The sequence below is a fragment of the Numenius arquata genome, unplaced genomic scaffold (assembly GCF_964106895.1).
Source record: "Numenius arquata unplaced genomic scaffold, bNumArq3.hap1.1 HAP1_SCAFFOLD_1274, whole genome shotgun sequence".
NCBI classification, from domain to species: domain Eukaryota; kingdom Metazoa; phylum Chordata; class Aves; order Charadriiformes; family Scolopacidae; genus Numenius; species Numenius arquata.
The window spans coordinates 1-25801 of NW_027415434.1; the positions used below are offsets into that span (position 1 = coordinate 1).

Here is a 25801-nt window from a genome sequence, read left to right on the forward strand (position 1 = left end):
CATAGAGTGCCCCCAGACCCCATAGGGTGCCCCCCCTGACCCATAGGGTGCCAGTATCCCCCTCCCCACCCCATAGAGTGCCCCCCCCGACCCATAGGGTGCCAGTGCCCCCCCTCCCCACCCCATAGGGTGCCTCCAAACCCCATAGGGTGCCACCCCAGCCCCATAGGGTGCCCCCCTGACCCATAGGGTGCCCCCCCTCAATGTTACCCCCCCCCTTTTCTCCCCCCCCCCAGCCCCCCAATGCTGCTCCTCCTGACCCTCAGCGCCCTCCCCCCGCTGTGGCCGGGGGTTGGGGCCCCCCCCTTCGCCCACCCAGCCCCACGCCATCCGCCTGGAGGGGGATTTAACCCTGGGGGGGCTTTTCCCCGTCCACGCCCGGGGGCCGGCGGGGGTGCCCTGCGGGGCGGTGAAGAAGGAGAAGGGGATCCACCGCCTGGAGGCCATGCTCTACGCCCTGGACCGGTGTGAACGGGGACCCCCGGGTGCTCCCCAACCTCACCCTGGGGGCCCGTATCCTGGACACCTGCTCCCGGGATACCTACGCCCTGGAGCAGGCCCTCAGCTTCGTCCGTAGCCTCCTCCCCCCGGCGGGGGGAGAAGGGAGGTGTCCCGACGGCTCCCCACCCCGGAGACCCCCACCCGAAAGGTTGGTGGGGGTCATCGGGGCCTCGGCCAGTTCCGTCTCCATCATGGTGGCCAACGTTCTCAGGCTCTTCGCCGTGAGTGGGAGCATTGGGGGGCCTTGGGGGGCCTTGGGGGGGGACATTGGGGTCATCGGGGGGGTCATTTGGGACATTGGGGTCATCGGGGGGACATCTGGGTGATGGGGACCCATGGGGAGGGAGATGGGGGGTCATGGGGGCCTCAACCAGTTCCGTCTCCATCATGGTGGCCAACGTTCTCAGGCTCTTCGCCGTGAGTGGGGGCGGTGGGGGGGGTCATTGGGGACTTTGGGGGGGACATTTGGGTGATGGGGACCCATAGGGACGTGGGGAGGGGGGGGACATGGGAATACGGAGGACGTAGGGGGTCATGGGGGCCTTGGCAACTTCCGTCTCCATCATGGTGGCCAACGTTCTCAGGCTCTTCGCCGTGAGTGGGGGCGGTGGGGGGGCCTTGGGGAGGTGATTGGGGGGGTCATTGGGGACATTGGGGTCATTGGGGGGGACATTTGGGTGATGGGGACCCATGGGGACGTGGGGAGGGGGGGGACACGAGGACTGGAGGGGCCTGGGAGGTGATCGGGCTCTTGACCAGTTCCGTCTCCATCATGGTGGCCAACGTTCTCAGGCTCTTCGCCGTGGGTTGGGACCTTGGGGGGGGTCACTGGGGACATCGGGGGGGGACATTTGGGTGATGGGGACCCATAGGGACGTGGGGAGGGGGGGGACATGGGGATACGGAGGACGTAGGGGGTCATGGGGGCCTTGGCAACTTCCGTCTCCATCATGGTGGCCAACGTTCTCAGGCTCTTCGCCGTGAGTGGGAGCATTGGGGGGCCTTGGGGGGGTCATCGGGGGGGTCATTTGGGACATTGGGGTCATCGGGGGGACATCTGGGTCATGGGGACCCATGGGGAGGGAGATGGGGGGTCATGGGGGCCTCAACCAGTTCCATCTCCATCATGGTGGCCAACGTTCTCAGGCTCTTCGCCGTGAGTGGGGGCGGTGGGGGGCCTTGGGGAGGTGATTGGGGGGGTCATTGGGGACATTGGGGTCATTGGGGGGGACATCTGGGTGATGGGGACCCATGGAGACGTGGGAAGGGGGGGGACACGAGGACTGGAGGGGCCTGGGAGGTGATCGGGCTCTTGACCAGCTCCGTCTCCATCATGGTGGCCAACGTTCTCAGGCTCTTCGCCGTGAGTGGGGGCAGTGGGGGGGTCATTGGGGACTTTGGGGGGGACATTTGGGTGGTGGGGACCCATAGGGACGTGGGGAGGGGGGGGACATGGGGATACGGAGGACGTAGGGGGTCATGGGGGCCTCGGCAACTTCCGTCTCCATCATGGTGGCCAACGTTCTCAGGCTCTTCGCCGTGAGTGGGGGCGGTGGGGGGCCTTGGGGGGGTCATTGGGGTCATCGGGGGGGTCATTTGGGACATTGGGGTCATCGGGGGGACATTTGGGTCATGGGGACCCATGGGGAGGGAGATGGGGGGTCATGGGGGCCTCAACCAGTTCCGTCTCCATCATGGTGGCCAACGTTCTCAGGCTCTTCGCCGTGAGTGGGGGCGGTGGGGGGCCTTGGGGAGGTGATTGGGGGGGTCATTGGGGACATTGGGGTCATTGGGGGGGACATTTGGGTGATGGGGACCCATGGGGACGTGGGGAGGGGGGGGACACGAGGACTGGAGGGGCCTGGGAGGTGATCGGGCTCTTGACCAGTTCCGTCTCCATCATGGTGGCCAACGTTCTCAGGCTCTTCGCCGTGAGTGGGGGCGGTGGGGGGCCTTGGGGTGACATTGGGGTCATCGGGGGGGTCATTTGGGACATTGGAGTCATCGGGGGGACATCTGGGTCATGGGGACCCATGGGGAGGGAGATGGGGGGTCATGGGGGCCTCGGCCAGTTCCGTCTCCATCATGGTGGCCAACGTTCTCAGGCTCTTCGCCGTGAGTGGGGACATCGGGGGGGTCATTGGGGACTTTGGGGGGGACATTTGGGTGATGGGGACCCATGGGGACGTGGGGAGGGGGGGGACATGGGGATACGGAGGACGTAGGGGGTCATGGGGGCCTTGGCAACTTCCGTCTCCATCATGGTGGCCAACGTTCTCAGGCTCTTCGCCGTGAGTGGGAGCATTGGGGGGCCTTGGGGGGCCTTGGGGGGGGACATTGGGGTCATCGGGGGGGTCATTGGGGACATTGGGGACATCGGGGGGACATCTGGGTGATGGGGACCCATGGGGAGGGAGATGGGGGGTCATGGGGGCCTTGGTCACTTCCATCTCCATCATGGTGGCCAACGTTCTCAGGCTCTTCGCCGTGAGTGGGGGTGGTGGGGGGGTCATTGGGGACTTTGGGGGGGACATTTGGGTGGTGGGGACCCATGGGGAGGGAGATGGGGGGTCATGGGGGCCTCAACCAGTTCCGTCTCCATCATGGTGGCCAACGTTCTCAGGCTCTTCGCCGTGAGTGGGGACATCGGGGGGGTCATTGGGGACTTTGAGGGGGACATTTGGGTGGTGGGGACCCATAGGGACGTGGGGAGGGGGGGGACATGGGAATACGGAGGACGTAGGGGGTCATGGGGGCCTTGGCAACTTCCGTCTCCATCATGGTGGCCAACGTTCTCAGGCTCTTCGCCGTGAGTGGGGGCGGTGGGGGGTCTTGGGGAGGTGATTGGGGGGGTCATTGGGGACATTGGGGTCATTGGGGGGGACATTTGGGTGATGGGGACCCATGGGGACGTGGGGAGGGGGGGGACACGAGGACTGGAGGGGCCTGGGAGGTGATCGGGCTCTTGACCAGTTCCGTCTCCATCATGGTGGCCAACGTTCTCAGGCTCTTCGCCGTGAGTGGGGGCGGTGGGGGGCCTTGGGGGGCCTTGGGGGGGACATTGGGGTCATCGGGGGGGTCATTTGGGGACATTGGGGACATCAGGGGGACATTTGGGTGATGGGGACCCATGGGGAGGGAGATGGGGGGTCATGGGGGCCTCGGTCACTTCCATCTCCATCATGGTGGCCAACGTTCTCAGGCTCTTCGCCGTGAGTGGGGACATCGGGGGGGTCATTGGGGACATCGGGGGGGGACATTTGGGTGATGGGGACCCATAGGGACGTGGGGAGGGGGGGGGACATGGGGATACGGAGGACGTAGGGGGTCATGGGGGCCTCGGCCAGTTCCGTCTCCATCATGGTGGCCAACGTTCTCAGGCTCTTCGCCGTGAGTGGGAGCATTGGGGGGCCTTGGGGGGCCTTGGGGGGGGACATTGGGGTCATCGGGGGGTCATTTGGGTGATGGGGACCCATGGGGAGGGAGATGGGGGGTCATGGAGGCCTTGGTCACTTCCATCTCCATCATGGTGGCCAACGTTCTCAGGCTCTTCGCCATGAGTGGGGACATCGGGGGGGTCATTGGGGGGGTCATTGGGGTCATCGGGGGGGTCATTTGGGACATTGGGGTCATCGGGGGGACATCTGGGTGATGGGGACCCATGGGGAGGGAGATGGGGGGTCATGGGGGCCTCAACCAGTTCCGTCTCCATCATGGTGGCCAACGTTCTCAGGCTCTTCGCCGTGAGTGGGGACATCGGGGGGGTCATTGGGGACATCGGGGGGGGGACATTTGGGTGATGGGGACCCATAGGGACGTGGGGAGGGGGGGGGGGGGACATGGGGGGGGGTCACGGGGGCCTCGGCCAGTTCCGTCTCCATCATGGTGGCCAACGTTCTCAGGCTCTTCGCCGTGAGTGGGGACATTGGGGGGGTCATTGGGGACTTTGGGGGGGACATTGGGGACTTTGGGGGGGACATTTGGGTGATGGGGACCCATAGGGACGTGGGGAGGGGGGGGGGGACATGGGGGGGGGTCACGGGGACCTCGGCCACTTCCATCTCCATCACGGTGGCCAACGTTCTCAGGCTCTTCGCCGTGGGTTGGGACCTTGGGGGGGGGGGGTCACTGGGGACATCGGGGGGGGGGACATCGGGGACATCGGGGGGGGGGACATTTGGGTGATGGGGACCCATGGGGACGTGGGGAGGGGGGGGGGACACAGGGCCACCATCCCCCCCCCCCCCCCTTCATGGTGGCCACCACCCCGTGGGGTCTCGGGGGGGGGGGGGGGGGGGGGGGACACGGGGACAGCTCTGTCCCCACAGTGTCCCCTCCCCCCCCCCCGGGTCCCCTTCCAGAACCTTCCCCCCCCCCCCGCCCAGGGTGGGGGGGGGGGGTGGGGGGGGGGTGTTACCCACAATCCCCTGGGGCGGCAGCAAATGGCCCTGGGGATTAGGGGGGGATTAGGGACAAAGGGGGGGGGGGAGGCCACCAATCCCCCCCCCCCCCCCCCCCCCCGCGGTGTCACCTCCTGTCCCCAAGCGTCACCGGGGGCCCCTCCCACCCCCCCAATGTGTCGTGTCGTCCCCCCCCCTCCATGTCCCCAGTGTCCCCAATGTCCCCCCCCCCCCCCGATGTCCCCACGGCCCCTTGGCCACCACGATGGCCCCGTGGCCCCCGACGGTCCCCGTGTCCCCGACGTCCCCAACGTCCCCAACGTCCCCGATGTCCCCGATGTCCCCAGATCCCCCACGCCCCTTGAGCTGAGCCACCCGTGTCCCATCACCCCATTGTCCCCGATGTCCCCATGGCCCTTGGCCACCATGATGGCCCCATGGCCCCCAACGGTCCCCGTGTCCCCAATGTCCCCACGGTCCCCGATGTCCCCTCTTGTCCCCGATGTCCCCACATCACCTACACCCCAATGAGCCACCCGTGTCCCATCAACGCCCCATCTCCACCGATGTCCCCCAATGTCCCCACGTCTCTTGATGTCCCCCTGGCCCTTGACCACCACGATGGCCCCATGGCCCCCAACGGTCCCCGTGTCCCCAATGTCCCCATGGTCCCCGATGTCCCCTCTTGTCCCCGATGTCCCCACATCACCTACACCCCAATGAGCCACCCGTGTCCCATCAACGCCCCATCTCCCCCGATGTCCCCCAATGTCCCCACGTCTCTTGATGGCCCCATGGCCCTTGGCCACCACGATGGCCCCATGGCCCCCGATGGTCCCCGTGTCCCCAATGTCCCCATGGTCCCCACTGTCCCCAGATCCCCCCCCCACCTCCACATCCCTTGACCTGAGCCACCCGTGTCCCATCACCCCATTGTCCCCGATGTCCCCATGGCCCTTGACCACCATGATGGCCCCATCCTCCCTGATGTCCCCAACGTCCCCATGGTCCCCGATGTCCCCTCTTGTCCCCGATGTCCCCACATCACCTACACCCCAATGAGCCACCCGTGTCCCATCAACACCCCATCTCCACCGATGTCCCCCCAATGTCCCCACGTCTCTTGATGGCCCCATGGCCCTTGACCACCACGATGGCCCCATGGCCCCCAACGGTCCCCGTGTCCCCAATGTCCCCAACGTCCCCACTGTCCCCGATGTCCCCAGATCCCCCCCATCTCCACATCCCTTGAGCTGAGCCACCCGTGTCCCATCACACCCCATCACCCCATTGTCCCCGATGTCCCCATGGCCCTTGGCCACCATGATGGCCCCATGGCCCTCAATGTCCCCAACGTCCCCGATGTCCCCAACGTCCCCATGGTCCCCGATGTCCCCTCTTGTCCCCGATGTCCCCACATCACCTACACCCCAATGAGCCACCCGTGTCCCATCAACACCCCATCTCCCCTTTGTCCCTGATGTCCCCACGTCTCTTGATGGCCCCATGGCCCTTGACCACCACGATGGCCCCATGGCCCCCAACGGTCCCCGTGTCCCCAATGTCCCCAACGTCCCCACTGTCCCCAGATCCCCCCCCACCTCCACATCCCTTGAGCTGAGCCACCAGTGTCCCATCACCCCATTGTCCCTGATGTCCCCATGGCCCTTGACCACCACGATGGCCCCATGGCCCCCGATGGCCCCATCGTCCCTCATGTCCCCAACGTCCCCATGGTCCCCGATGTCCCCTCTTGTCCCCGATGTCCCCACATCACCTCCACCCCAATGAGCCACCCGTGTCCCATCAACACCCCATCTCCCCCCATCCCCCAATGTCCCCATGGCCCTTGACCACCATGATGGCCCCATGGCCCTCGATGGCCCCATCCTCCCTGATGTCCCCAACGTCCCCATGTCCCCTCTTGTCCCCGATGTCCCCACATCACCTACACCCCAATGAGCCACCCGTGTCCCATCAACGCCCCATCTCCCCCCATCCCCCAATGTCCCCACGTCTCTTGATGGCCCCATGGCCCTTGACCACCACGATGGCCCCATGGCCCTCAACGGTCCCCGTGTCCCCAATGTCCCCATGGTCCCCAATGTCCCTGATGTCCCCAGATCCCCCCCATCTCCACATCCCTTGAGCTGAGCCACCCGTGTCCCATCACCCCATTGTCCCCGATGTCCCCATGGCCCTTGACCACCACGATGGCCCCATGGCCCCCAATGACCCCATCCTCCCTAATGTCCCCATGGTCCCCATGGTCCCCGATGTCCCCTCTTGTCCCCGACGTCCCCACATCACCTACACCCCAATGAGCCACCCGTGTCCCATCAACACCCCATCTCCCCCGATGTCCCCCAATGTCCCCACGTCTCTTGATGGCCCCATGGCCCTTGACCACCACGATGGCCCCGTGGCCCTCAATGGTCCCCGTGTCCCCAATGTCCCCAACGTCCCCAACGTCCCCGATGTCCCCTCTTGTCCCCAACATCCCCATGGTCCCCACTGTCCCCAGATCCCCCCCCACCTCCACATCCCTTGAGCTGAGCCACCAGTGTCCCATCACCCCATTGTCCCCGATGTCCCCATGGCTCTTGACCACCATGATGGCCCCATGGCCCTCGATGGTCCCCGTGTCCCCGATGTCCCCAACGTCCCCATGGTCCCCGATGTCCCCAGATCCCTCACACCCCTTGAGCTGAGCCACCAGTGTCCCATCACCCCATTGTCCCCGATGTCCCCATGGCCCTTGACCACCACGATGGCCCCATGGCCCCCGATGGCCCCATCGTCCCCGATGTCCCCAACGTCCCCATGGTCCCCGATGTCCCCTCTTGTCCCCGATGTCCCCACATCACCTACACCCCAATGAGCCACCCGTGTCCCATCAACACCCCATCTCCCCATTGTCCCCGATGTCCCCATGGCCCTTGACCACCATGATGGCCCCACGGCCCCCAATGTCCCCATGACCCTTGACCACCACGATGGCCCCATGGCCCCCAACGGTCCCCGTGTCCCCAACGTCCTCATGGTCCCCAACATCCCCGATGTCCCCAGATCCCTCACGCCCCTTGAGCTGAGCCACCAGTGTCCCATCACCCCATTGTCCCCGATGTCCCCATGACCCTTGACCACCATGATGGCCCCATGGCCCTCGATGGCCCCATCCTCCCTGATGTCCCCAACGTCCCCATGTCCCCTCTTGTCCCCGATGTCCCCACATCACCTACACCCCAATGAGCCACCCGTGTCCCATCAACACCCCATCTCCCCCAATGTCCCCCCATGTCCCCACGTCTCTTGATGACCCCATGGCCCTTGGCCACCACGATGGCCCCATGGCCCCCAACGGTCCCCGTGTCCCCAATGTCCCCATGGTCCCCGATGTCCCCTCTTGTCCCCGATGTCCCCACATCACCTACACCCCAATGAGCCACCCGTGTCCCATCAACACCCCATCTCCCCATTGTCCCCGATGTCCCCATGGCCCTTGACCACCATGATGGCCCCACGGCCCCCAATGTCCCCATGGCCCTTGACCACCACGATGGCCCCATGGTCCCCAACGTCCCCGATGTCCCCAGATCCCCCCCACCTCCACATCCCTTGAGCTGAGCCACCCGTGTCCCATCACCCCATTATCCCCGATGTCCCCATTGCCCTTGACCACCATGATGGCCCCACGGCCCCCAATGTCCCCATGACCCTTGACCACCACGATGGCCCCATGGCCCCCGACGGTCCCTGTGTCCCCAATGTCCCCAACGTCCCCGCTGTCCCCAGATCCCCCAGATCAGCTACGCCTCCACGGCCCCCGAGCTGAGCGACCCGGGGCGCTACGAGTACTTCTCGCGGGTGGTGCCCCCCGACTCCTACCAGGCGCAGGCCATGGTGGACGTGGTGAGGGCCCTGGGCTGGAGCTACGTCTCCACCTTGGCCTCCGAGGGCAACTACGGCGAGAGCGGCGTCGAGGCCTTCGTCCAGAGCTCCCGGGAGGCCGGTCGGGACTGGGAGGGGCGCTGGGAGGCACTGGGAAGGACTGGGAGGGACTGGGAGGGGATTGGGAGGCAATTGGTGGGTACTGGGAAGGACTGGGAGGGACTGGGATGGACTGGGAGGGGATTGGGAGGCACTGGGAGGGGATTGGGAGGCAATTGGGAGGCACTGGGAAGGACTGGGAGGGACTGGGAGGGCATTGGGAGGCACTGGGAAGGACTGGGAGGGGATTGGGAGGCACTGGGAAGGACTGGGATGGACTGGGAGGGGGGTTGAGAAGGGATTGGGGGGCACTGGGAGGGACTGGGATGGACTGGGAAGGACTGGGAGGGGATTGGGAGGGACTGGGAAGGACTGGGAGGGGATTGGGAGGCACGGGGAAGGACTGGGAGGGACTGGGAGGGGATTGGGAGGGGACTGGGGGGCACTGGGAGACACTGGGAGGGACTGGGATGGATTGGGAGGGGATTGGGAGGGGACTGGGGGGCACTGGGAACACTGGGAGGGACTGGGAGGGGGGTTGAGAAGGGATTGGGGGGCACTGGGAAGCACTGGGAAGGACTGGGAGAGGATTGGGAGGCAATTGGGGGGCACTGGGAAGGACTGGGAGGGACTGGGATGGACTGGGAGGGGATTGGGAGGCAATTGGGGGGCACTGGGAAGGACTGGGAGGGACTGGGAGGGGGGTTGAGAAGGGATTGGGGGGCACTGGGAAGGACTGGGAGGGGACTGGGGGGCACTGGGAGACACTGGGAGGGACTGGGAAGGACTGGGAGGGGATTGGGAGGCACGGGGAAGGACTGGGAGGGACTGGGAAGGACTGGGAGGGGATTGGGAGGGGACTGGGGGGCACTGGGAGACACTGGGATGGACTGGGAGGGGATTGGGGGGGCACTGGGAAGCACTGGGAGGGATTGGGATGGATTGGGAGGCACTCGGAGGGGATTGGGAGGCAATTGGGGGGCACTGGGAGGGACTGGGAGGGGGGTTGAGAAGGGATTGGGGGGCACTGGGAGGCACTGGGAGGGACTGAGAGGGACTGGGAGGGGATTGGGGGGGCACTGGGAAGCACTGGGAGGGACTGGGAGGGGATTGGGAGGCAATTGGGGGGCACTGGGAAGGACTGGGAGGGGATTGGGAGGCACTGGGAGACACTGGGAGGGACTGGGATGGACTGGGAGGGGATTGGGAGGCAATTGGGGGGCACTGGGAAGGACTGGGAAGGACTGGGAGGGGATTGGGAGGCACTGGGAGGGACTGGGAGGGGATTGGGAGGCAATTGGTGGGTACTGGGAAGGACTGGGAGGGACTGGGATGGACTGGGAGGGGATTGGGAGGCACTGGGAGGGGATTGGGAGGCAATTGGGAGGCACTGGGAAGGACTGGGATGGACTGGGAGGGGATTGGGAGGCACTGGGAGGGGATTGGGAGGCACTGGGAAGGACTGGGATGGACTGGGAGGGGGGTTGAGAAGGGATTGGGGGGCACTGGGAGGGACTGGGATGGACTGGGATGGACTGGGAGGGGATTGGGGGGGCACTGGGAAGCACTGGGAGGGATTGGGATGGATTGGGAGGCACTGGGAGGGGATTGGGAGGCAATTGGGGGACACTGGGAGGCACTGGGAGGGAATGGGAGGGGGGTTGAGAAGGGATTGGGGGGCACTGGGAGGGACTGGGAGGGGATTGGGAGGCACGGGGAAGGACTGGGAGGGACTGGGAGGGGATTGGGAGGGGACTGGGGGGCACTGGGAGACACTGGGAGGGACTGGGATGGATTGGGAGGGGATTGGGAGGCACGGGGAAGGACTGGGAGGGACTGGGAGGGGATTGGGAGGGGACTGGGGGGCACTGGGAGACACTGGGAGGGACTGGGATGGATTGGGAGGGGATTGGGAGGCAATTGGGGGGCACTGGGAAGGACTGGGAAGGACTGGGAGGGGATTGGGAGGCACTGGGAAGGACTGGGAGGGACTGGGAGGGGATTGGGAGGCAATTGGTGGGTACTGGGAAGGACTGGGAGGGACTGGGATGGACTGGGAGGGGATTGGGAGGCACTGGGAGGGGATTGGGAGGCAATTGGGAGGCACTGGGAAGGACTGGGATGGACTGGGAGGGTATTGGGAGGCACTGGGAGGGGATTGGGAGGCACTGGGAAGGACTGGGATGGACTGGGAGGGGGGTTGAGAAGGGATTGGGGGGCACTGGGAGACACTGGGAGGGACTGAGAGGGACTGGGAGGGGATTGGGGGGGCACTGGGAAGCACTGGGAGGGACTGGGAGGGGATTGGGAGGCAATTGGGGGGCACTGGGAGGGACTGGGAAGGACTGGGATGGACTGGGAGGGGATTGGGAGGCAATTGGGGGGCACTGGGAAGGACTGGGAGGGGATTGGGAGGCACTGGGAGACACTGGGAGGGACTGGGAGGGGATTGGGAGGCAATTGGGAGGCACTGGGAAGGACTGGGAGGGGATTGGGAGGCAATTGGGAGGCACTGGGAAGGACTGGGATGGACTGGGAGGGGATTGGGAGGGGACAGGGAGGGACTGGGAGGGACTGGGATATACTGGGAGGGGACTGGGAGGGGATTGGGGGGGCACTGGGAAGCACTGGGAGACACTGGGAGGGACTGGGAGGGGATTGGGAGGCAATTGGGAGGCACTGGGAAGGACTGGGATGGACTGGGAGGGGGGTTGAGAAGGGATTGGGGGGCACTGGGAAGGACTGGGATGGACTGGGAGGGGATTGGGAGGCAATTGGGGGGCACTGGGAAGGACTGGGAGGGGATTGGGAGGCACTGGGAGGGACTGGGAGGGACTGGGATGGACTGGGAGGGGATTGGGAGGCACTGGGAGACACTGGGAGGGACTGGGATGGATTGGGAGGGGATTGGGAGGCAATTGGGGGGCACTGGGAAGGACTGGGAAGGACTGGGAGGGGATTGGGAGGCACTGGGAGGGACTGGGAGTGGATTGGGAGGCAATTGGTGGGTACTGGGAAGGACTGGGAGGGACTGGGAAGGACTGGGAGGGACTGGGATGGACTGGGAGGGGATTGGGAGGCGATTGGGGGGCACTGGGAAGGACTGGGAGGGACTGGGAAGGACTGGGAGGGACTGGGAGGGGATGGGGAAGGGATTGGGAGAGACTGGGCTATACTGGGAGGCAGTGGTAGGGGACTGGGATATACTGGGAGAGCAATGTGGGGGGCACTGGGAGGGGATTGGGAGAGACTGGGCTATATTGGGAGGCACTGGGAGGGGCACTGGGCCATACTGGGCTATACTGGGAGGCACTGGGCCATACTGGGAGGGTGATGTCTACAGGGGGTGGGGGTGGTGCCACCCCCCCCCTCCCCCAGTGCAAACTGGGGTCTCGGGGGGGGGGGGTGGGGGGAGTTGTTGCTGCTCCCTATTGCTCCGTCCCGGTTTATACTGGTTTATACTGGTTTATACTGGTTCATACTGGGGCAGGGGGGCTGTGCATCGCCCAGTCCATCAAGATCCCCCGGGAGCCGCGCCCGGGGGAGTTCGCCAAAGTCATCGGGCGCCTGATGGAGACCTCCACCGCCCGCGGCGTCGTGCTCTTCGCCAACGAGGACGACATCCGGTAAGGACCAGTACAAACCAGTATAAACCAGTATAGACCAGTAAGGAACAGTATAGACCGGTACGGACCGGTATAGAAGAGGAACAGGCCCGGGAAACCCCTCCCAGTGCCCCCAGTGCAGCCCGTGGTGTCTTCACCAGCGTGGGTGGCATCAAACAGGTGACCAGTAAGGACCAGTAAGGACCACTATAGACCAGTATAAAACAATATAGACCAGTATAGACCAGTATGGACCAGTATGGACCAGTATAGAAGAGGAACAGGCCCGGGAACCCCCCCCAGTGCCCCCAGCACAGCCCGTGGTGTCTTCACCAGCGTGGGTGGCATCAAACAGGTGACCAGTAAGGACCAGTAAGGACCAGTATAGACCAGTATAAAACAATATAGACCAGTATGGACCCAGTATAGAAGAGGAACAGGCCCGGGAAACCCCTCCCAGTGCCCCCAGCGCAGCCCGTGGTGTCTTCACCAGTGTGGGTGGCATCAAACAGGTGACCAGTAAGGACCAGTAAGGACCAGTAAGGACCAGTATAGACCAGTATAAAACAATATAGACCAGTATAGACCAGTACAGACCAGTATAGAAGAGGAACAGGCCCAGGAACCCCCCCCCAGTGCCCCCAGCGCAGCCCGTGGTGGCTTCACCAGCATGGGTGGCATCAAGTAAGGGACCAGTTTGGACCAGTATAGACCAGTTTGGACCAGTATGGACCAGTAAGGAGCAGTATGGACCAGTATAGAAGAGGAACAGGCCCGGGAACCCCCCCCAGTGCCCCCAGCACAGCCCGTGGTGGCTTCACCAGTGCGGGTGGCATCAAACAGGTGACCAGTTTGGACCAGTATAGACCAGTATAGACCAGTATGGACCAGTATGGACCAGTATGGACCAGTATAGAAGAGGAACAGGCCCAGGAACCCCCCCGCAGTGCCCCCAGCACAGCCCGTGGTGGCTTCACCAGCATGGGTGGCATCAAGTAAGGGGACCGGTTTGGACCAGTATAGACCAGTTTGGACCAGTATGGACCAGTATAGACCAGTAAGGAACAGTATGGACCAGTACAGACCAGTATAGAAGAGGAACAGGCCCGGGAAACCCCTCCCAGTGCCCCCAGCGCAGCCCGTGGTGTCTTCACCAGTGTGGGTGGCATCAAACAGGTGACCAGTAAGGACCAGTAAGGACCAGTATAGACCAGTATAAAACAATATAGACCAGTATAGACCAGTATGGACCAGGAATGCCCTCCCCAGTCCCTCCCAGTGCCCCCCCCTCCTCTCCCAGTGCCTCCCAGTCCATCCCAGTACCCCCCTAATCCTCCCCCACTCCCCTCCCAGTCCTCCCAGTCTCTCCCAGTCCATTCCAGTCCCCTCCCAGTCCCTCCCAGTACCCCCCCAACCCCCCTCCAGTGCCTCCCAGTCCATCCCAGTCCCTAACAGTGCCCCCCACAACCCCTCCCAGTCTCTCCCAGTCTCTCCCACTCCCCTCCCAGTGCCTCCCAGTCCATCCCAGTACCCCCCTAATCCCCTCCCGGTCCCCTCCCGGTCCCCTCCCAGTCCCTCCCAGTACCCCCCCCCAACTTCCCTCCCAGTCCCTCCCAGTGCCCCCCACTCCCCTCCCAGTCCCTCCCAGTGCCTCCCAGTACCCCCCTACTCCCCTTCCAGTCCCTCCCAGTCTCTCCCAGTCCATCCCAGTCCCTCCCAGTGCCCCTCTCCTCCCCTCCCAGTGCCTCCCAGTCCCTCCCAGTGGCTCCCAATCCCTTCCCAATCCCCTCCAAGTCCATCCCAGTCCCTCCCAGTCTCCCCCAGTCCCTCCCAGTGCCCCCCACTCCCCCCCCACTCCCCTCCCAGTGCCTCCCAGTCCCTCCCAGTACCCCCCCAGTCCCTCCCAGTGCCCCCCCACTCCCCTCCCAGTGCCTCCCAGTCCCTCCCACTGCCCCCCACTCCCCCCCCACTCCCCTCCCAGTCCCTCCCAGTGCCCCCCACTCCCCTCCCAGTCCCTCCCAGTCCATCCCACTCCCCTCCCAGTCCCTCCCAGTCCCTCCCAGTGCCCCCCACTCCCCCCCCACTCCCCTCCCAGTCTCTCCCAGTCCCTCACAGTCCCTCCCAGTGCCCCCCACTCCCCTCCCAGTGCCTCCCAGTGCCTCCCAGTCCCTCCCAGTCCCTCCCAGTGCCTCCCAGTACCCCCCCAACTCCCCTCCAGTGCTTCCCAGTCCATCCCAGTCCCTCCCAGTGCCCCTCTCCTCCCCTCCCAGTGCCTCCCAGTCCATCCCAGTACCCCCCCCAGTCCCTCCCAGTCCCTCCCAGTGCCCCCCCACTCCCCTCCCAGTCCCTCCCAGTACCCCCCCCAGTCCCTCCCAGTCTCTCCCAGTGCCCCTCCACTCCCTTCCCAGTCCCCCCCCAGTCCCTCCCAGTCCCTCCCAGTGCCCCCCACTCCCCCCCCACTCCCCTCCCAGTGCCTCCCAGTCCCTCCCAGTCCCTCCCAGTGCCCCCCACTCCCCTCCCAGTGCCTCCCAGTCCCTCCCAGTCCCTCCCAGTGCCCCCCACTCCCCTCCCAGTGCCCCCCACTCCCCTCCCAGTCCCTCCCAGTCCCTCCCAGTGCCCCCCACTCCCCCCCCACTCCCCTCCCAGTGCCTCCCAGTCCCTCCCAGTGCCTCCCAGTCCATCCCAGTCCCTCCCAGTACACCCCCCCCAGTCCCTCCCAGTCCCTCCCAGTGCCCCCCACTCCCCCCCCACTCCCCTCCCAGTGCCCTCCCAGTCCCTCCCAGTCCCTCCCAGTACCCCCCCCCAACTTCCCTCCCAGTGCCTCCCAGTGCCCCCCCACTCCCCTCCCAGTCCCTCCCAGTCCCTCCCAGTACCCCCCCCAACTTCCCTCCCAGTGCCTCCCAGTGCCCCCCACTCCCCTCCCAGTCCCTCCCAGTCCCTCCCAGTACCCCCCCCCAACTTCCCTCCCAGTGCCTCCCAGTGCCCCCCACTCCCCTCCCAGTCCCTCCCAGTGCCTCCCAGTGCCCCCCACTCCCCTCCCAGTCCCTCCCAGTGCCTCCCAGTACCCCCCTACTCCCCTTCCAGTCCCTCCCAGTCTCTCCCAGTCCCCTCCCAGTGCCTCCCAGTACCCCTCTCCTCCCCTCCCAGTGCCTCCCAGTCTCTCCCAGTCCATCCCAGTCCCTCCCAGTGCCCCTCTCCTCCCCTCCCAGTGCCTCCCAGTCCATCCCAGTACCCCCCCAGTCCCTCCCAGTACCCCCCCAGTCCCTCCCAGTCCATCCCAGTGCCCCCCACTCCCCTCCCAGTCCCCTCCCAGTCCCCTCCCAGTGCCCCCCACTCCCCTCCCAGTCCCTCCCAGTCCCTCCCAGTGCCCCCCACTCCCCTCCCAGTCCCTCCCAGTCCCTCCCAGTCCCTCCCAGTGCCCCCCACTCCCCTCCCAGTGCCTCCCAGTCCCTCCCAGTGCCCCCCACTCCCCCCCCCCACTCCCCTCCCAGTCCCTCCCAGTGCCCCCCACTCCCCTCCCAGTCCCTCCCAGTGCTTCCCAGTGCCCCCCTCTCCCCCCCCACTCCCCTCCCAGTCCCTCCCAGTGCCCCCCACTCCCCCCCCCACTCCCCTCCCAGTGCCTCCCAGTCCATCCCAGTCCCTCCCGCAGGCGGGTACTGGAGGCGGCGGTGGGGGCCAACCTCTCGGGTCACTTCTCCTGGGTGGGCTCCGACAGCTGGGGGGCCAAGATGGCGCCGGTGGCCGGGCTGGAGGGGGCGGCCCGGGGCGCCATCACCATCCTGCCCAAGCGCGCCTCCGTCCCCGGTGAGTGCCGCTATGGGGCAGCCCCATAGATCTGTGGGGCAGCCCCACGGCGCGACACACGCGACCCCCGGGGGGACCCACACCAGCCCCTGAGTGGGTGTGGGGAGGGGTTTGGGGGGTGTGGGGGGGGTCCCATCACCTTCTCACCCCACGGATCTATGGGGCAGGCCCACGGATCTATGGGGCAGCCCCATAGATCTGTGGGGCAGCCCCACGGCGTGACCCCCAGGGGGACCCACACCAGGCCCAAAGTGGGTGTGGGGAAGGGGTTGGGGAGGGGTCCCGTCACCTTCTCACCCCATGGATCTATGGGGCAGACCCACAGATCTATGGGGCAGCCCCATAGATCTGTGGGGCAGCCCCACAGCGCGACCCACGTGACCCTCAGGGGGACCCACACCAGCCCCCCCGTGGGTGTGGGTAGGGGTTTGGGGGATGTGTGGGGGTGCCCCATCACCTTCTCACCCCACGGATCTATGGGGCAGCCCCATAGATCTATGGGGCAGCCCCACGGCGCGACCCACGTGACCCCCGGGGGGACCCACACCAGCCCCCCCATGGGTGCGGGGAGGGGCTTGGGGCGGGGGGGGGGGGTCCCATCACCTTCTCACCCCACGGATCTATGGGGCAGCCCCACAGATCTATGGGGCAGCCCCACAGCGCGACCCACGTGACCCCCAGGGAGACCCACACCAGCCCCCCCGTGGGTGCGGGGAGGGGTTTGGGGGGTGTGGGGGGTGTCCCATCACCTTCTCACCCCACGGATCTATGGGGCAGCCCCATAGATCTGTGGGGCAGCCCCACGGCGCGACCCACGCGACCCCCGGGGGGACCCACACCAGCCCCCCCGTGGGTGCGGGGAGGGGTTTGGGGGGTGTGGGGGGGGGTCCCATCACCTTCTCACCCCACGGATCTATGGGGCAGACCCACGGATCTATGGGGCAGCCCCATAGATCTGTGGGGCAGCCCCACGGCGTGACCCCCAGGGGGACCCACACCAGGCCCAAAGTGGGTGTGGGGAAGGGGTTGGGGAGGGGTCCCGTCACCTTCTCACCCCATGGATCTATGGGGCAGGCCCATGGATCTATGGGGCAGCCCCATAGATCTGTGGGGCAGCCCCACGGCGTGACCCCCAGGGGGACCCACACCAGGCCCAAAGTGGGTGTGGGGAAGGGGTTGGGGAGGGGTCCCGTCACCTTCTCACCCCACGGATCTATGGGGCAGACCCACGGATCTATGGGGCAGCCCCATAGATCTGTGGGGCAGCCCCACGGCGCAACCCACGTGACCCCCAGGGGACCCACACCAGCCCCCCCATGGGTGCGGGGAGGGGTTTGGGGGGTGTGGGGGGTGTCCCATCACCTTCTCACCCCACGGATCTATGGGGCAGCCCCACAGATCTATGGGGCAGCCCCACGGCGCGACACACGCGACCCCCGGGGAGACCCACACCAGCCCCTGAGTGGGTGCGGGGAGGGGTTTGGGAGATGTGTGGGGGGGTCCCATCACCTTCTCACCCCACGGATCTATGGGGCAGACCCACGGATCTATGGGGTAGCCCCATAGATCTGTGGGGCAGCCCCACAGCGCGACCCACGTGACCCCCAGGGGGACCCACAGCAGGCCCCGAGTGGGTGCGGGGAGGGGTTTGGGGGGTGTGGGGGGGGTATCCCATCACCTTCTCACCCCACGGATCTATGGGGCAGACCCATAGATCTGTGGGGCAGCCTCACAGCGCGACCCACGTGACCCCCAGGGGACCCACACCAGCCCCCGAGTGGGTGCGGGGAGGGGTTTGGGGGGTGTGGGGGGGGGGTCCCATCACCTTCTCACCCCATGGATCTATGGGGCAGCCCCATAGATCTGTGGGGCAGCCCCACGGCGCGACACACGCGACCCCCGGGGAGACCCACACCAGCCCCCCCGTGGGTGCGGGGAGGGGTTTGGGGGTTGGGGAGGGGTCCCATCACCTTCTCACCCCACGGATCTATGGGGCAGACCCATGGATCTGTGGGGCAGCCCCACGGCTTGACGCACGTGACCCCCAGGGGGACCCACACCAGGCCCCAAGTGGGTGCGGGGAGGGGTTTGGGAGGGGTCCCGTCACCTTCTCACCCCACGGATCTATGGGGCAGCCCCATAGATCTATGGGGCAGCCCCACGGCGTGATCCCCAGGGGGACCCACACCAGGCCCCGAGTGGGTGCGGGGAGGGGTTTGTGGGGTGGGGGGGGGGTATCCCATCACCTTCTCACCCCACGGATCTATGGGGCAGCCCCACAGATCTATGGGGCAGCCCCAAAGCGCGACACACATAACCCCCGGGGAGACCCACACCAGCCCCCCCATGGGTGCGGGGAGGGGTTTGGGGGGTGTGGGGGGGGTCCCATCACCTTCTCACCCCATGGATCTATGGGGCAGACCCACGGATCTATGGGGCAGCCCCACAGATCTATGGGGCAGCCCCACGGCGCGACACACATAACCCCCAGGGGACCCACACCAGCCCCCCTGTGGGTGCGGGGAGGGGTTTGGGGGGGGGGGGGGGGTCCCATCACCTTCTCACCCCACAGATCTATGGGGCAGGCCCATGGATCTATGGGGTAGTCCCATAGATCTGTGGGGCAGCCCCACGGCGTGACCCCCAGGGGGACCCACACCAGGCCCCGAGTGGGTGTGGGGAGGGGTTTGGGGGATGTGTGGGGGGAGGTCCCATCACCTTCTCACCCCATGGATCTATGGGGCAGACCCACAGATCTATGGGGCAGCCCCATAGATCTGTGGGGCAGCCCCACGGCGCGACCCACGTGACCCCCGGGGAGACCCACACCAGCCCCCCCGTGGGTGCGGGGAGGGGTTTGGGGGGTGTGGGGGGGGTCCCATCACCTTCTCACCCCATGGATCTATGGGGCAGCCCCACGGATCTATGGGGCAGCCCCACAGCGTGACACACATAACCCCCGGGGAGACCCACACCAGCCCCCCCGTGGGTGCGGGGAGGGGTTTGGGGGGTGGGGGGGGGGTCCCATCACCTTCTCACCCCACGGATCTATGGGGCAGACCCATAGATCTATGGGGCAGCCCCACGGCTTGACGCACGTGACCCCCAGGGGGACCCACACCAGCCCCCCCGTGGGTGCGGGGAGGGGTTTGGGGGGTGTTTGGGGGGGGTCCCATCACCTTCTCACCCCACGGATCTATGGGGCAGGCCCACAGATCTATGGGGCAGCCCCACAGCGCGACACACGTGACCCCCAGGGGACCCACACCAGCCCCCCCGTGGGTGCGGGGAGGGGTTTGGGGGGGTGTGGGGGGGGTCCCATCACCTTCTCACCCCACGGATCTATGGGGCAGGCCCACGGATCTATGGGGCAGCCCCACGGCGCTATGGGGTGCCCCACTGATCCCCCCCCCCCCCAGGTTTCGACGAGTACTTCACCTCCCGCTCCCTGGAGAACAACCGCCGCAACCTCTGGTTCCACGAGTTCTGGGAGGAGGATTTCAACTGCCGCCTGCCCCACGGCGCGACCCACGGCGCGACCCACGGCGCCCCCGGCACCCCCACCCGCAAGTGCACAGGTAACCCCCGCCCCACGCCTCTGCCCCATAGCGCCCCTGGCTCTGCCCCATAGAACTCTGGCTCTGCCCCATAGCGCCCCTGGCTCTGCCCCATAGAACCCTGGCTCTGCCCCATAGCGCCCCTGGCTCTGCCCCATAGAACCCTGGCTCTGCCCCGTAGCATCTTTAGCTCTGCCCCATAGCACCCTGGCTGTGCCCCATAGAACCCCGGCTCTGCCCCATAGCGCCCCTGGCTCTGCCCCATAGAACCCTGGCTCTGCCCCGTAGCACCCTGGCTCTGCCCCATAGAACCCCGGCTCTGCCCCATAGCGCCCCTGGCTCTGCCCCATAGAACCCTGGCTCTGCCCCATAGCGCCCCTGGCTCTGCCCCATAGAACCCCAGCTCTGCCCCATAGCACCCCTGGCTTTGCCCCATAGAACCCCGGCTCTGCCCCATAGCACCCCTGGCTCTGCCCCATAGCGCCCCTGGCTGTGCCCCATAGCATCCTTAGCTCTGCCCCATAGCGCCCCTGGCTCTGCCCCATAGCATCCTCAGCTCTGCCCCATAGCACCCCTGGCTCTGCCCCATAGCACCCCTGGCTCTGCCCCATAGAACCCCGGCTCTGCCCCATAGAACCCCGGCTCTGCCCCATAGCGCCCCTGGCTCTGCCCCATAGCATCCTTAGCTCTGCCCCATAGCGCCCCTGGCTGTGCCCCATAGAACCCTGGCTCTGCCCCATAGCGCCCCTGGCTGTGCCCCATAGCATCCTTAGCTCTGCCCCATAGCACCCCTGGCTCTGCCCCATAGAACCCCGGCTCTGCCCCATAGCGCCCCTGGCTGTGCCCCATAGAACCCTGGCTCTGCCCCATAGCGCCCCTGGCTCTGCCCCATAGAACTCTGGCTCTGCCCCATAGCGCCCCTGGCTCTGCCCCATAGCATCCTTAGCTCTGCCCCATAGCGCCCCTGGCTCTGCCCCATAGAACCCTGGCTCTGCCCCGTAGCATCTTTAGCTCTGCCCCATAGCGCCCCTGGCTCTGCCCCATGGCATCCTTAGCTCTGCCCCATAGAACCCTGGCTGTGCCCCATAGCATCCTGGCTCTGCCCCATAGCGCCCCTGGCTCTGCCCCATAGAACCCCGGCTCTGCCCCATAGCGCCCCTGGCTCTGCCCCATAGAACCCTCAGCTCTACCCCATAGCGCCCCTGGCTGTGCCCCATAGAACCCTGGCTCTGCCCCATAGCACCCCTGGCTGTGCCCCATAGCATCCTTAGCTCTGCCCCATAGCGCCCCTGGCTCTGCCCCATAGCATCCTTAGCTCTGCCCCATAGCGCCCCTGGCTCTGCCCCATAGAACCCCGGCTCTGCCCCATAGCGCCCCTGGCTCTGCCCCATAGAACCCCGGCTCTGCCCCATAGCGCCCCTGGCTCTGCCCCATAGCATCCTTAGCTCTGCCCCATAGAACCCTGGCTCTGCCCCATAGCGCCCCTGGCTGTGCCCCATAGAACCCTGGCTCTGCCCCATAGCGCCCCTGGCTCTGCCCCATAGAACCCTGGCTCTGCCCCATAGCGCCCCTGGCTGTGCCCCATAGAACCCTCAGCTCTACCCCATAGCGCCCCTGGCTGTGCCCCATAGAACCCCGACTCTGCCCCATAGCGCCCCTGGCTCTGCCCCATAGAACCCCGGCTCTGCCCCATAGAACCCTGGCTCTGCCCCGTAGCGCCCCTGGCTGTGCCCCATAGAACCCCGGCTCTGCCCCATAGCGCCCCTGGCTGTGCCCCATAGAACCCTGGCTCTGCCCCATAGCACCCCTAGCTGTGCCCCATAGAACCCTGGCTGTGCCCCATAGCATCCTTAGCTCTGCCCCATAGCACCCTGGCTCTGCCCCATAGAACCCTGGCTCTGCCCCGTAGCATCTTTAGCTCTGCCCCATAGCGCCCCTGGCTGTGCCCCATAGAACCCTCAGCTCTGCCCCATAGCGCCCCTGGCTGTGCCCCATAGAACCCCGGCTCTGCCCCATAGCGCCCCTGGCTGTGCCCCATAGAACCCTCAGCTCTGCCCCATAGCGCCCCTGGCTGTGCCCCATAGAACCCCGGCTCTGCCCCATAGCGCCCCTGGCTCTGCCCCATAGAACCCTCAGCTCTACCCCATAGCGCCCCTGGCTCTGCCCCATAGAATCCCGGCTCTGCCCCATAGCGCCCCTGGCTCTGCCCCATAGAACCCCGGCTCTGCCCCATAGCGCCCCTGGCTCTGCCCCGTAGCATCTTTAGCTCTGCCCCATAGCGCCCCTGGCTCTGCCCCATAGAATCCCGGCTCTGCCCCATAGCACCCCTGGCTGTGCCCCATAGAACCCTGGCTCTGCCCCATAGCGCCCCTGGCTCTGCCCCATAGAACCCTGGCTCTGCCCCATAGCGCCCCTGGCTGTGCCCCATAGAACCCTGGCTGTGCCCCATAGCATCCTTAGCTCTGCCCCATAGCACCCTGGCTCTGCCCCATAGAACCCTGGCTCTGCCCCATAGCATCTTTAGCTCTGCCCCATAGCGCCCCTGGCTGTGCCCCATAGCGCCCCTGGGTGCCCCCCCAACCTGTTTTATGGGTCTGACCCCCAAGTGTGGGGCAGTGACCCATAAGTGTGGGGCAGAGCCTCCCTTCCCCCTTCCTTCTCCTCTCCTCCATCCCTCTCCCTGCCCCACAGGGTGCCCCTGGGTGCCCCCCACCCCCTTTTATGGGTCCCCCCTGGGGTGCCCGCCCAATCTATGGGGCACGTGTGGGTCTGCCCCATAAGTGTGGGTCACTGCCCCCCAAGTGTGGGGCAGAGCCTCACTTCATCCATCCTTAGTCTCCCTTTTATCCCCCTCCCCGCCCCACGGGGTGCCCCTGGGTGCCCCCAAATCCCATTTTATGTGTCCCCCCCGGGGTCCCCGCCCGCTCTATGGGGCAGCCGTGGGTCTGACCCCCAAGTGTGGGGCAGGGCGGGAGCGCATCGGGCGGGACTCGCCCTACGAGCAGGAGGGGAAGGTGCAGTTCGTCATCGACGCGGTGCTGGCCATGGCCCACGGGCTCCACAGTCTCCTGGGGGAGGCCTGTCCCGGGGGGGGGGGGGGGGCTCTGCCCCGGGATGGACCCCCCCGACGGCCGCCGCCTCCTGGCACACATCCGCAGGGTGGCCTTCAACGGTACTGGGAGGGACTGGGAGATACTGGGAGGGGACTGGGGGGGGCTTGGGGGGCACTGGGAGGGACTGGGAGATACTGGGAGGGGACTGGGGGGGGCTTGGGGGGCGCTGGGAGGGACTGGGAGGGGACTGGGGGGGGTTTGGGGGGCACTGGGATATACTGGGAAGGACTGGGAGGGGATTGGAGGGGGATTGGGGGGCACTGGGAGGGACTGGGATATACTGGGAGGGGACTGGGGGGGCTTGGGGGGCACTGGGAGGGACTGGGAGGGACTGGGGGGGTTTGGGGGGCACTGGGAGGGACTGGGAGGGGACTGGGGGGGGCTTGGGGGGCACTGGGAGGGACTGGGAGGGGACTGGGGGGGTTTGGGGGGCACTGGGAGGGACTGGGAGATACTGGGAGGGGACTGGGGGGGGATTGGGGGGCGCTGGGAGGGACTGGGATATACTGGGAGGGGACTGGGGGGGGGGTTGGGGGGCACTGGGATATACTGGGAGGGACTGGGAGGGGACTGGGAGGGACAGGGAGGGGCTTGGGGGGCACTGGGAGGGACTGGGAGGGGACTGGGGGGGGGTTGGGGGGCACTGGGAGGGACTGGGATATACTGGGAGGGGACTGGGGGGGTTTGGGGGGCACTGGGATATACTGGGAGGGACTGGGAGGGGACTGGGAGGGACAGGGAGGGGCTTGGGGGGCACTGGGAGGGACTGGGAGGGGACTGGGGCCGTTTGGGGGGCACTGGGATATACTGGGAAGGACTGGGAGGGGATTGGAGGGGGTTTGGGGGGCACTGGGAGGGACTGGGAGGGGACTGGGGGGGGGTTTGGGGGGCACTGGGAGGGACTGGGAGATACTGGGAGGGGACTGGGGGGGGGTTTGGGGGGCACTGGGATATACTGGGAGGGACTGGGAGGGGATTGGGGGGGGTTTGGGGGGCACTGGGATATACTGGGAGGGACTGGAGGGGGACTGGGGGGGGATTGGGGGGCACTGGGAGGGACTGGGATATACTGGGAGGGGACTGGGAGGGACTGGGAGGCACTGGGAGGGGATTGGGAGGGGACAGGGAGGGACTGGGAGGGACTGGGATATACTGGGAGGGGACTGGGAGGGGATTGGGGGGGGATTGGTGGTCACTGGGAGGGACTGGGATATACTGGGAGGGGGACTGGGAGGGACAGGGAGGGGATTGGGGGGCACTGGGAGGGGACTGGGATATACTGGGAGGGGACTGGGAGGGACTGGGAGGGGATTGGAGGGGGATTGGGGGGCACTGGGAGGGACTGGGATATACTGGGAGGGGACTGGGGGGGTTTGGGGGGCACTGGGATATACTGGGAAGGACTGGGAGGGGATTGGAGGGGGATTGGGGGGCACTGGGAGGGACTGGGAGGGGACTGGGGGGGGGTTTGGGGGGCACTGGAGGGACTGGGATATACTGGGAGGGGACTGGGGGGGAGTGGGGGGGGATTGGGGGGCACTGGGATATACTGGGAAGGACTGGGAGGGGACTGGGGGGGCTTGGGGGGCACTGGGAGGGACTGGGGGGGGATTGGGGGGCACTGGGAGGGACTGGGAGGGGACTGGGGCCGTTTGGGGGGCACTGGGATACACTGGGAAGGACTGGGAGGGGATTGGAGGGGGTTTGGGGGCACTGGGAGGGACTGGGAGGGGACTGGGGGGGGCTTGGGGGGCGCTGGGAGGGACTGGAGGGGACTGGGGGGGGCTTGGGGGGCACTGGGAGGGACTGGGAGGGGACTGGGGGGGGCTTGGGGGGCGCTGGGAGGGACTGGGAGGGGACTGGGGGGGGCTTGGGGGGCGCTGGGAGGGACTGGGATATACTGGGAGGGGACTGGGAGGGACTGGGAGGGGATTGGAGGGGGATTGGGGGGCACTGGGAGGGACTGGGATATACTGGGAGGGGACTGGGGGGGTTTGGGGGGCACTGGGATATACTGGGAAGGACTGGGAGGGGATTGGAGGGGGATTGGGGGGCACTGGGAGGGACTGGGAGGGGACTGGGGGGGGTTTGGGGGGCACTGGGATATACTGGGAAGGACTGGGAGGGGCTTGGGGGGGCTTGGGGGCACTGGGATATACTGGGATATACTGGGAGGGGATTGGGGGGGCTTGGGGGGCACTGGGATATACTGGGATATACTGGGATATACTGGGAGGGGATTGGGGGGGGCTTGGGGGGCGCTGGAGGGACTGGGAGATACTGGGAGGGGACTGGGGGGGCTTGGGGGGCACTGGGAGGGACTGGGAGGGGACTGGGGGGGGTTTGGGGGGCACTGGGATATACTGGAAGGACTGGGAGGGGACTGGGGGGGGCTTGGGGGGCGCTGGGAGGGACTGGGATATACTGGGAGGGGACTGGGAGGGGATTGGGGGGGGATTGGTGGTCACTGGGAGGGACTGGGATATACTGGGAGGGGACTGGGAGGCACTGGGAAGGGATTGGGAGATACTGGGAGGGGACTGGGGGGGCTTGGGGGGCACTGGGAGGGACTGGGAGGGACTGGGAGGGGACTGGGAGGGACAGGGAGGGGCTTGGGGGGCACTGGGAGGGACTGGGATATACTGGGAGGGGACTGGGGGGGGCTTGGGGGGCACTGGGACATACTGGGAGGCACTGGGAGGGGATTGGGGGGGTACTGGGAGGGACTGGGAGGGGACTGTTACTGGTTTTTTCTGGTTTATACTGGGTTTGGGGCTCTTGTGGTGGTGTTGGGGGTTTATGGCTTGTTACTGGTCTGTACTGGTTTATAC

At 66.4% G+C, this 25801-nt stretch overlaps 1 pseudogene; it reads left to right on the forward strand.

Moving 5' to 3' along the window:
* Positions 1 to 319: 319 nt before the first annotated feature.
* LOC141478709 (metabotropic glutamate receptor 6-like) lies at positions 320 to 23029 on the forward strand (annotated as a pseudogene).
* Positions 23030 to 25801: the final 2772 nt, after the last annotated feature.